Consider the following 13264-nt stretch of genomic DNA (forward strand, 5'->3'; position numbering starts at 1 on the left):
ATCTGCCTTCGGCTCAGGTCATGATCCCAGGGTCCTGGGATCGGGCCCCGCATCAGGCTCCCTGCTCTGCGGGAGGCCTGCTTCTCCCTCTCCCATTCCCCCCTGCTTGTGTTCCCTCTCTTGCTGTCTCTCTTTCTGTCAAATAAATAAGATCTTTATAAAAAACAAATAGAAAATTTATAATATGTTAGATAATACATATAGTATGTTAGAAGTTGGTTTCGCTATGAAGAAAAATGAAACAGGAAATAGACATTAGGGAGTGTGGTGTTAGTGGTGGGACCTTTCCACTAAAAATGGTATCCCATACTTCTTTTTTTCCTAAAGATTTATTTATTTATTTATTTATTTATTTATTTATAGATTTTATTTATTTATCAGAGAGAGAGAGCACAAGCAGGGGGAGCGGCAGAGGGAGAAGCAGGCTCTCCGCTGACCAAGGAGCCGGATGCGGGACTCGATCCCAGGACCTGAGCCAAAGGCAGACACTTAACTGACTGAGCCACCCAGGCATCCCAAGATTGATTGATTTATTTTAGAGAGAGAACAGAAGACAGAGTACATGAGCTGGGGGAGGGGCAGAGGGAGAGGGAGAAGCAGACTTCCCGCTTAGTATGGGGCCTGACGAGGGACTTGATCCTAGGACCCTGAGATCATGACCTGAGCCGAAATCAACAGTTGGATGCTTAACCCATTGAGCCACCTAAAAACGCCCCTCCCACACACTTCTTTATATATATTCGTTTTATTGCTTATTATGTCCGTATGTTCATTGGGCCTTTCCTCTTTTTAAAAATTATTATTGAAGTATAATTCACATACAATGTTCTATTAGTTTCAGGTGTACAACATACTGATTCGACAATTCTATCCGTTACTCAGTGCTCAACATGGTACCATCTGTCACCATACAACGCTATTGCAATACTATTGAGTATATTCCCTATGTTGTACTTTTCATCTCCATGACTTACTAATTCTATAACTGAAAGTTTATGCCTTTTAATTCCCTTTATCTCTTTCACCTATCCCCTCATCCACTGCCCCTCTGGTAACCATCAGTTTGTTCTCTGTATTTTAAGAGTCTGTTTGTGTGTTGGTTTGTTGGTTGGTTTTCTTTTCTAGATTCCACATATAAGTGAAATCATATGGTATTTATCTTTCTCTGATTTATTTCACTTAGCATAATACCCTCTGGGTCCATCCGTGTGTTGCAAAAGGCAAGATTTCATTCTTTTTTAATGGCTGAGTAATATTCCATTGTATATATATATACCACATCTTTATCCATTCATTTGTTGGTAGACACTTGGGTTGCTTCCATATTGTGGCTATTGTAAATGATCCTGAAGTAAACATAAGAGTGCATATAGGTTTTCAAATTAGTGTTTTTGTTTTCTTTTGGTAAATACCTGTTCGTGGCATTACTGGATCACACGGTATTTCTATTTTTAATTTTTTGAAGAACCTCCATACTGTTTTCCACAGCAGTGCAACCAGTTTACATTCCCAACAACACTGCACAAAAGTTCCCTTTTTTCCACATCCTTGCCAACATTTGTTATTTCTTGTTTTTTTTCTTTTCTTTTTTTTATATTCGCCATTCTGACAGGTGTGAGGTAGTATCTCATTGTAGTTTTGGTTTGTGTTTCCCTGCTGCTTAGTGATACTGAGCATCTTTTCATGTGTCTGTTGGCCATCTGTATGTCTTCTTTGGAAAAATGTCTATTCAGGTCCTCTGCCCATTTTTTTTTTAAAGATTTATTTATTTATTTGAGAGAGAGCACAGTGGAGAGGGGCAGAGGGAGAAGTAGTCTAGCAGACTCCGGGCTGAGTGGGGAACCCCATGAGGGGCTAGATCTCATGACCCTGAGATCAGACCTGAACCGAAACCAAGAGTCAGATGCTTAACCGACTGCACCACCCAGGTGCCCCCCCTGCTTATTTTTTATTCAGATTGTGTGTTTTTTTGGTGTTGAGTCATACAAGTTCTTTATATATTTTGGATATTAACCTCTTATAGGATATACAATTTGAAAATATCTTCTCCCATTCAGTAGTTTGCCTTTTCATTTTGCTGATGGTTTCCTTCACTGTGCAAAAGCTTTTTATTTTGTTTATAGTTATTTTTTCTTTTGTTTCCCTTGCTTGAAGACAAATATTCATAAATATGTTGGTAAGGCTGATGTCCAAGAGATTACTGCCTCTGTTTTCTTTTAGGAGTTTTATGGTCTCACATTTCAGTCTTTTTTTTTTTTTTTTCTTTCAGATCACATTTCGGTCTTTAATTCATTTTGAGTTTATTTTTGTGTATGGTGTAAAAAGTGGTCCAGTTTCATTTTTTTGCATGTAGCTGTCCAGTCTTCCCAACACCATTTATTGAAAAGACTGATATTACCCCATTGTATATTCTTGCCTCCTTTGTTATAGATTAATTGACCATATAAGCGTGGGTTTATTTCTGGACTCTATTCTGTTCCATCCATCTATGTTGTGTTTTTGTGCCAGTACCAAACTGTTTTGGTTACTGTAGCTCTGTAGTATCTCTTGAAATCTGGGATTGTGATGCCTCCAGGTTTATCTTTCTCAAGATTGCTTTCACTATTTGGGGTCTTTTGGGGTTTCCATACCAATTTTAGGATTATTTGTTCTAGTTCTGTTAAAAATGCTATTGGTATTTTGGTAGGGATTGCGTTGGATCTATGGATTGCTTTGGGTAATATGGACATTTTAACAATATTTGTTCTTCCAACCCATGAACATGGAATGCCTTTCCATTTGTTTGGTCATCTTTAATTTCTTTCACTGATGTCTTAAAAGTTTTCAGAGGAGAAGTCTTTCACATTCTTGGTTAAATTTATTCCCAGATATTTTATATTGTTATTTTTAGGTATTTTATTCTTTTGGGTGCAATTGTAAATTGATTGTTTTCTTAATTTCTCTTTCTGCTACTTCATTATGAGTGTATAGAAATGCAATAGATTTCGATATATTAATTTTGTATCCTGCAACCTTATTGAATTCATTTATCAGTTCTAATAGTTTTTTGGTGGAGTCTTCAGAGTTTTCTATATGTAGTATCATGTGATCTACAAATAGTGATAGTTTTACTTCCTCCTTGCCAATTTGGATGCCTTTATTTTTCTTGTCTGATCACTGCAGCTAGGTCTACATTTACTTTTTTTTTTTTTTAATCTAAAGCTGTTACTATTTTAGCATTTAACATTTTATTCTAAGGTAAATAAAATTTATTTGTATTATACATATATACACATATATATGTATATGTATATATTTATATTTGTTTTTAAAGATTTTATTTATTTAGGGACGCCTGGTAGCAGCAGAGGGAGAGGGAGAAGCAGGTTCCCCGCTGAGCAGGGAGCCCGATGCGGGACTCGATCCCAGGACCCCGGGATCCTGACCTGAGCCGAAGGCAGATGCTCAACCAACTGACCAACCAGGTGCCCCTATTTTTTAATATTTTCAGATGGATATTTGGCTTAAAAATAGATTAGAAGACTTGCTTTTTCAGTCCACAGTTGCACCATCTACATCTAAAGAGGCTGAAAAAAACGAAACTGACATGTCACAGAGTTTTCGGACTCATGAAAGAGAGGGATTGACTCCATAGAACTGGGTAACACTATAAATTAGCAATGAAAATATGACAAGAGCGGAAGATATGAAGCTGACCTAGATGCATGCCACATTGAACTTTATCTGTGCCCCATGCTCCTGGAAATCAGTGACAATTGAGAATCCCCTCCCCCTCCCACACTTCATGTCTGGTAAAAGACCACCCTGTCCTCACATATTCTCAGACAGGACTCACCTCCACTGCTCATCCCTCATGACCCTTTGTCTACCTGCCTCTATAAAACACCAGACTCCTTCCTTTTTGAGATATTCCTCATTAATGAACATTCTTCCTAGGGCTTGACTTGTATAGGAGCAAAGCTTGTGGTGGGATCCCTGCTTACCTCACCCATGTGATGCACTGTTCTCTTCCTGGCTGGTGATCTGAGACCAATGCTATGTCAGACTTCTGGTCCTGCACCTTGGACTCTTGTCAATCAATAGCATGGTAAGGATTCTGTTTTGATTCTTTTTGAGTGCTCACTTGATTTCTGGAGCTGGCTTCTTTTGGTTTCATGGTCTGACCATTTAGGTTACAGAGATCTTGTCTTTGTTGTGTAAAAGATGATAGTGAATCTTGTTTGTTACTGTTTTCTGTTTGTCTACTTTGAGCTGAAATCAGTTAAGGATTCAAACCCACTGGGAAGAGAACAGTTCTTGACATGGAGCAGTGAATTCTGTTAACCTGTGTTTACTGTTGACCAGGGCTGAAATTTTAGAAATGGAGCTATAAGCAATCTGTCTGTGTCAGTCTGCATGTTGATGTATGTCTCTGTGATTCAGAAAGGCCTTTATTTCTCATTGTGTGAGTGTGTGATATTTTTCTACCTCATGATGGTATTGCCAAATTAGATTATAAAATCACCTAAATTAAAGGAGCTTTGTTCTGATTGGCTTAGAGATAAATAAGCACCTTATATAAATGGGATATTGTTAAGGATTCCTAGAAGTTAAGGAAACTGAATTTTTAATACTTTCAAAGAGCAAAAAGTGAGAAAAAAATTTATAGAAATTAACTCAGAAATATTTAAAGAACAAGTTCACACTATTTAGGCAAATGAGGTGAGTTTAATATTTTTAAACTAATTTAGTATTTTTGGTTTAATAAAAAACATCTGTGTCTTCTCTGTGCATTAAGTGTTATACAAGATTATATTTTTTATCTACTTGGGTATATTCTTTCTAAGCTTATGCATATTTGGTGATCAAATAAGCTAACATTATTTATACTACCTGTTTAAGATTATGAAACATATATGTTTGTATTTAACCAAGTGAGATTATCGTTATGACAAACTTTATTTCAACAGTAATTGTGTTTCCTGGTATGTCCACGTGAAGATAATTGCCAAGATGTTTGTGTAATTTAAATCCTTGGAGTTATACTACACTGGGTTAATTAATGGCCATTCACTAGATAGATACCTGGATCATCTCCAAGTCAGAGAATGCTGAATCATTGGCTACTAGGCATAATTTAAATTTTACATTCTTCTGCTTCTTATTTGTATTTGCTCCAGAGGGCCATGTCTTTGGACCTGTAACAAACATGCTCATTTCAGCCACTTTGAGAAGTGTGTAAAGGAGGTGTGAGGCTGTTCGTGAGTTCTTCTAGTCCGTCTGTGGCAAAGTGCTGGTGCGTGACAGACAGCACAGTGATCCCCCCCGTCTACTATCTCTGTGAACCGGAAGTTAGCTACTTTGGTTAAAATGATCACTAGTATGTGGTTTTCATTACACGTAAGAGAAAGAGTTTTGGAGAAACACAACGAAGCGTAAATTTCTGTTTCTCAAGGAAAACAGTAGTTTTGTCCCAAAGAAGTGGTGTGGTTCTCCATCCCCTTTCTGCACTCTTCAAGCTTATTGAAGACCCCAGAAGCTTTCTTTGTGGTTCTAACTATTGATATTTACTATATTGGCAATTGAAACCAAGAAAACCTTCAAGTGCTTACTTACTGATTCATCTGGCGATAGGAACAATGAACACACTTCATGTTAAGAACATCTCAATAATGTTATAAAACTAGTTCTGACCATGAGGACTCCCTATGCTATGGTCTGAATGTGTCCCCCCAACATTCCTACATTGAAATCCTAATCTCCAAAAATGGTGATATTAGGACATAGGGCTTTGGGAGGTGGGTAAGTCATGAATGGGGTTAGTGCTCTTATAAAAGAGACTCCAGTGGTTTTATTCTTTTTTACAGATTTATTTATTTCTTTGAGAGAGAGAGAGAGAAAGGGGGAGGGGTAGAGGAAAGGGAGAGAATCCTCAGGCAGACTCCCCATTGAGTGTGGAGCCTGATGCAGGGCCCTGAGATTATGACCTGAGCCAAAACCAAGAGCTGGACCCTTAACTGACTGAGCCACTCAGGCGCCTCTTTCTTTCTTTCTTCCTTTCTTTCTTCCTTTCTTTCTTTCTTTCTTTCTTTCTTTCTTTCTTTCTTTCTTTCTTTCTTTCTTTCTTTCTTTCTTTCTTTCTTCTTTCCCTTTCTTTTCTTTCCCTTTCTTTCTTTCTTTCTTTCTTTCTTTCTTTCTTTCTTTCTTTCTTTCTTTTTTTTCTTTCCTTTCTTTCTTTCCTTTCTCTCTCTCTCTCTCTCCCTCCCTCCCTCCCTCCCTTCCTTCCTTTCTTTCCTTCCTTTCTTCTTTCTTTCTTTTTTTTTAATTGAAGTATAATTAACGTACAGGGTTATATTAGTTTCAGGTGTACCATATAGTGATTCAACAATTCTATACATTACTCAGTGCTCATCACGGTAAGTGTACTCTTTGTTCCCTTCCCCTATTTCTCGCATCCCCCCCGCCATATTCACATATATACATATATATTTGAGGACTGAAAAAAACACTAAAATAAAAGTTTTCTCTTAGTGTTGTGATGTTAAAAGATAAATAAAATAAAATAGGCTCTGGGGAGATTCCCTAGCCCCTGGCACCATATGAGGATAGGGAAGTCTGTGACCCAGAAGGGGGCCCCCACCCTACCATGCTGGCATCCTGATCTCAGATTTCCTGTCTCTAGAACTGTGAAAAATAGATGTCTGTTGCTTATAAGCCACTCAGTCCATGGTATTTTGTTATAGCAGCCTGAACAGATAGCCTGAGATTGGTCTAAAGTGTCTGTTTGTTCCAGAATATAAAAGAGTGAAATGAAAGACAAAATTTGGAAATGAATTGTACCTATTTTTATAATACTCAAGTTTGAAAAATTAAAATCTTAGCAAAGTTTTCTCACTTTGATGGGCTTGTTGCCTTTTTTTACTGTTTATGCCCTCATCTACAAAATACAGGATTATTTATTCTGTTATTTAATGTACCTAGGCAACAAAAAGGATTTATCTCACCAGAATAGCCTTCTCTGGCTTATACTGACTATTATGTCTTTGATTATTTGGGAAAACAAAGTTTCTCATTTAGGAATGTGGGCCAAGGTTCTTTGCAATCATATTATCTTGAAGGTTTATTTCTAAAAATGTTTTAATGTTTTATTTTCACTCTAAAATGAATAGCCAAATATTGTTTCTCAGGCACCCCATGATTTGATTCCTATCTTAAGTATTTAAATCTGATAACTCTGATTTTTGCCTTCCCAATATTGAATGCTAAGGATAAAAATAAATAAGATAAAATTTCCAAAGTCTCACCTGGAATGTTCTATCTGGGAATTATGCTCCATCAGGGTATCTTCTGTGCCTAAACTTGTCTTTGAATTTCCTAGAGGATACCTAGAAAACCACAAAACATTTGTTCTTACCTATTCTTCTTTGAAAATAGGGTTAATTATGTATATAATTATTTTGTCTATATAATGAACTCATTTTTCTTTTAAGTTATCTGCAACTTATAACAACTTAGTAGATTATGATTTTACAAATAGAAATCTACCATTTGTAAATGACATCTTTTTTTTCCTACCTGACCCCTCCAGATTTGAAACTCTTCCTGAGTGCTCTTATTTTCTTAGCAATGTAAGTTATTGTCATAAATTCAGTAATAATCTGTCCTCGTTAACAGGAAGTAATTGGAAACAGTGGCTATGGACCCAAAGTGTTGCCTGGAATACCATATTTGAAAATGATGATCATCTAATCAGACATGACCAGACACTTTTAAGAAGCTAAGGTTGACTTCGTGGAGCCCGTGCTTACAAAACTCTGTTTGGAACACTGGCCTCGTTCTTGGCTTACAGGTCTCCTGGCCTTGTAGGTGAGTAAGGAAGGTCATCTCTTGGCAGGCCCAAGAGCTTTAGGATATTTTGGGAACCTTGAAAAGAGAAGAATTCCCTCAACTCTGTGGGTATTGGCAGATTCTTTGCTTGGTTTCCTAGCTTCAGGAAGCTTTTATTTTATTTTTAAATTTTTATTATTATTATTTTTTTAAGTAGGCGCCACACCCAGTGTGGAGCCCAATGCAGAGCTTGAACTCGCGACTCTGAGATCAAGACCTGAGCTGAGATCAAGAGTCAGTCACTTAACTGACTGAGCCACCCAGGCGCCCCTTTATTTTTATTCTTTTTAAAAGAATATTTATTTATTTGAGAGATAATGACAGAGACAGTGAGAGAGAGCACAAATGAGGAGGAGAGGGATAAGCAGGGAGCCCAACACAGGGCTCGATCATGACCTGAGCTGAAGGCAGACGCTTAACCGACTGAGCCACCCAGGCGCCCACCTCTGTTTTTATTCTTTCTTTTTTTTTAAATAAGAAGTTTATTTAAACAAGACATTTGACTTGAAGGGAAAGCTGTCTAGGATTCATTTCTTTTAGAGTAATTTATCCCTACTTAAACATAGATAGCCCTACATGTAACAGCTATGTACAAAAAAGTTATCAAATTGTCCTTGGTTTTACAATGATAAATGTAAAACATTAAAATTCTCCAACCAAACAAGGTATGCAAGGGTTTTTATGTTGTTTGTTTTTATTAAATAGTGAGAGCAAAATAGCTTAGTGGAATATAAAGATAAGAGCTGACTGAGCATGCCACTAATGGAGAGAAGGGGCTGTTTTCACAGAACCAGTATTTTCCCCATCCCATCTCCTTTTGAGGTGGATCCAAACATACCATTAGCCATTTAGATTAAAAAAATATGCAGTATGCTTGTGCACACACACAGTTACTCTATGTACAATAAAGGAATGGGAAAGGGGAAAATGAAAGAATCGAGAAAATGCTACTGTAGTGGTCAGGATGTGGTGGGACCAGATTGTGGTTTTCTCGTTGAGAATGTCTTCTTGGTCTGGAGGAACAGAGGTCTGGAGTGAAATAGCAGGTTCCTTTTTTAGTGGACACCTCTGTCTGCTGCTGGAACACATCAACTGCATCTTCATCGTCCATCTCCCGCTGTGCAGCTGTGTCTGTTTCATTGACTGGCTGCCCATCAAATTGGAATCTGATCTGCCTCACTGACAAACCCTGTCATTCACAATAGGCTTTCATCAGTTTACTAAGTGGTGTCTCCCTCTTAATCTTAAACTGCACCACAGAACCATCCTGCCCTGCCACCTTCAAATTAATATGATCATTGTTCTCAATCTTGACTCCCTGGGCTTTTTGTCAGCCATGGTGAGCGCCGCAGTCTCCTCAGCTGCTGCTTCACAAAAGAGGTACCAGGTCTGCACTGAATGAGCACACCAAGAAGCTTTTAAAAGCATGACCTGAGGTTTCTTATGGAAAACTGACAGCAGAGCAAACTCAGGAAGGCCTGTGGTAAATGACCATCCATTTTTTTTTTTTAAGATTTTATTTATTTGAGAGAGAGAAAGAGAGAGAGTGTGTGAGTAGGGGGAGGAGCAGAGGAGGAGGGAGAAGGAGGGAAAAGAATTTCAAGCAGACTCCAAGCTGAGCTTGGAGGCCTACACGGGGCTTGATCTCATGACCCTGAGATCATGACCTGAGCCGAAACCAAGAGTCGGACGCTTAACCAGCTGATCCACCCAGGCGCCCCTAAATGACCATTCTTGCTGCACCTGTGAAAGTAACCAGGTCAAATCTAATGAGGCCAGCCTTATTTTGTGGTCAAGACTAGTCTTTCTTTGAGATTAGTTTTTGATCAAAAGTGGGGAGATGAAGGAAAAAAGTTGTTTCAATAGAAGACTATACACATTTCATAGTACATTCTTCTAGGTATTCAGAGTCTAGCCCTCTTCATTGTCTTTGAGCCACTTGGCATCTTTTGTAAATTGCAGATAACTGATGGAGATGCAAACTCTGTCTTGTCTGGTAGAGATTTAGTTGACTTCTCAGACAGTGTGGAAGAATCGGTTTTGATACCTACCTGCACTTTGGACTGGATCCTGCTAACCTTTCCCAAATTGTCAGTCCTTACTAAATTTTCAATTCCTCCAGTTTCCATCAACATCTGGCCACAACTCTCCTGATGAATGTTTACAGTTTCTCTCTTTCCCACCTGACTTGGCATCACCAAGACCAAAGCCTGACCACCCAGATCCATTTTGGGTCTCTAGGTCATCTGACCATTTCCCCAGGCTCTGGAGAAACCCTGCGAGCTGAAGCCTGGTGACTTGTTATAAACCTGGAAGGACTCCCCACTACAGCAGACCCTTCATGAGCTAGATTTCCCTGGACAAGTGGGTGAAAGGCTTGGGACATACATGCCTGCTATGAGAGGCAACCAAGGCTAGTAACAACATCACTAAGAGCATTGACATCTAGCGTGGGAGTTTTCAGAAACTCAGTAAGCAGTGCTGCTGCATAACTGAAAATATTTTCCTCCACCAACTTCTTTGAATTTACTGGATTAGGTATTTTTAGGGTTCAACTCCTGGTACTTTACTTATAAAAAGCTTTTATATTAATATTTCCCTTTCCTATTTAGGCCCATCCCTCTTTTAAGATGTCTGATCTCCAGGACCCTGCCACCTGACCTTTGCCGCCACCTTCCAAAAGATGGTTCAACTGGTTTTACTGGAACCACACCAACAAGAATCCACGGGATACAAGTTTTCTTTTTCATTATCTCTTTTTATTGGAGTATAATTGGCAAATGATATTATATTAGCTTCATTTTTTAAAAGATTTATTTATTTATTTGAGAGAGAGAGAACATGGGCAGGGGCAGAGGGAGAGAATCTCAAGCAGGCTGCCTGCTGAGTGTGGAGCCTGATGCGGGGCTTTATCTCATGACCCTGAGATCATGACCTGAGCTGAAACCAAGAGTCATACACTTAACTAGGTGAGCCATCCAGATGCTCTCCCCTCCTTTTTATATATATTAGTTTCAGGTTTGATTTGTTTCAGGTTAGAATTGATTCAATAATTCTATACATTGCTCAGTGCTCATCACAGTAAGTGTAATCACCAACTGTTACCATACAACACTATTACAATATTATTGACTATTTTGTATGCTGTGCTTTTTATCTCCATGACTTATTTATTTTATAACTGGAAGTTTGTACCTCTTAATCCCCTTCACCTATTTCACCCGTCCTCTCCCACCTCCCCTCTGGCCACCACCAGTTTGTTCCCTGTATTTAAGAGTCCATTCAGATAGAATTTCTTAGGCTCTACTTCATACACTCAGGAGGCTTATGATTGCCTCTGAGTTGTTCAACAGCAACTGACATTTGAAGGGAATAATCACACTGAATTTTCTTTGAGCCCTGTGCTCCTGAAAAGCAGAGAAACTCCCAACTCTTTTACGTTCTGAGAGATGGCTAATTGTGAAGGATCATCCTGTGCTTGCATATTGGACCCTCCACCCTTTCTCACAACTCCCTTCTTCACCTGCTTCTGTGAAGTCCTAGGACGCTTCTGCTTGGAGGTGCTCCTTACTAATGAACCTTCTCCCTAGTGCAATAGACTGAATAAAATAATCTTCTTAATTGTCCCATGCATTTTGTCTTTCACATGTTAAAAATTTACTTTAGCTTATTGTATCTTATGCATATTTTCAAATAATTTTCAATATTTTCAAGTAATACTGTTCCAGTTCAGTAGCATTATCACCTTATTTTTTATTTTTTGAAGATTTACTTATTTATTTTAGAGAGAGAGAGAGAGCACATGAGTGAGAGGGGCAGACAGAGAGGGAGAGAGAATTTCAAGCAGACTCCAAGCTGAGCACAGAGCCTGATGTGGGGTTCAATCTCATGACCATGAGATCATGACCTGAGCTGAAACCAAGAGTTGGATGCTTAACTGACTGTACCACCCAGGTGCCCCTGTTGCACTATCACTTTAAGACCATTAATTCAGAATTTAAAGAAAAAGGAATTGAATGATTTAAATAATTTAATAATTTAAATAATTCAAGAGACAAAATTTGTTTCTCAGAGCTTTAAAATTAGATATGAAATAAAAACTGTTAGACCATCTTACAGGGTAAGTTATCAGCAACCTTGACTAGAGAAGTGCATCTAATGGCTGAGGGATCAATAAAGCTTATGCAGTTGACACTGCTAGATGAAAAGTAGGTAAAAGAAATTACAGAGGTGGATCTGTTTCTGTAATATTGGAGTAAAGGGCATGGTGGACTTGATCCCCAACAAAACAACCATTTAATGGGAGAAAATCATTAAAAACAATAATTTAAAGCCCTGGAAATTATCCTAAGTGCATATAGCAAGTGGAGAAACAGTCATTCAAGAAAATCTACTAAAGCTCAATAAGAAGTATGTAACAACTGAATCACAGCCCATTCTAGCCCATTCTTCCCCTGCCAGCTCCATCTTACAGAAATGCTACTCCAGGTACTCTACTTGGGGCAGCCAAAAAGAGGAAGGCTTCCCCCTCCCAGACTCAACCTGTAGAGTAGAAGCCCTGCTACAGCTCAGTGAGCCCGGAATGCTGGGACCTCAATCCCTACCATGCTGGATTATAGGGGGAGGCTCCACAGCAGGAGGGGCAAGCCAAGAAGACAGGAGCACCATCACCCTAGAGACCACTTTTATAGAAGTGTTACTCTGGGATAAGAGGGTTGCTGTCCCCAGGTCTAGCTCCTGTGAAGGGTGCAGAGATTCTGTCCAGGGGAGAGTCAGGCCATAAAGATTAAGAGCTCTCAGTTCTGACTGAGGGGGGCTAACTTTATTTTGGAACACAAGGTGGGAAATTCTGGCTAAGGGTGTTGTTGAAAACTGGAGATTTTGGTCAAGAGCAATTAAGACAGTGCTTATAGCTCCATTATACTAGTGGCAACAAGCAAAATGGCAGAGCAACCAGAAATTTAACAGAGAGAACCAGGGAAGGAGATAGCCAAGAAGAGTGCTCCTCAGATCACTGTTAACCCTGGTTGTCAGAAAGTTTGTATATAAAGCATTCACCCACTGAGAAGAAATCACAGCAGGACATGGAGTAGACTTGGAAACACTCCCCAGGCTGCACAAAGACCCATCAACACAGAGAGGAAGCCTTGCTGAAACAAGGGCCTTAAGTGCAACTTCTGACCAAACACTGGTTGAACAATAAGCTACTCCGATGCAGGGGCAATGTCTAGGAAGCTGGGCTTTAACATAAAATCACACATATTCCTTGGAGTCTGGAAGACTGTGCATTGCCAAGGTTGAGCATTTTGGGGAGTGATTGGAGGGGGAAAATCGAAGCTCCTGGTCTCTGGCTGAACGTGGGCAAAAACCAATTAGCCAAGCAACCAACCAACAAATA

The sequence above is a fragment of the Mirounga angustirostris genome, unplaced genomic scaffold (assembly GCF_029215605.1).
Source record: "Mirounga angustirostris isolate CCGP_5_RB_7025 unplaced genomic scaffold, mMirAng1.0.hap1 SCAF_3, whole genome shotgun sequence".
NCBI lineage: Eukaryota > Metazoa > Chordata > Mammalia > Carnivora > Phocidae > Mirounga > Mirounga angustirostris.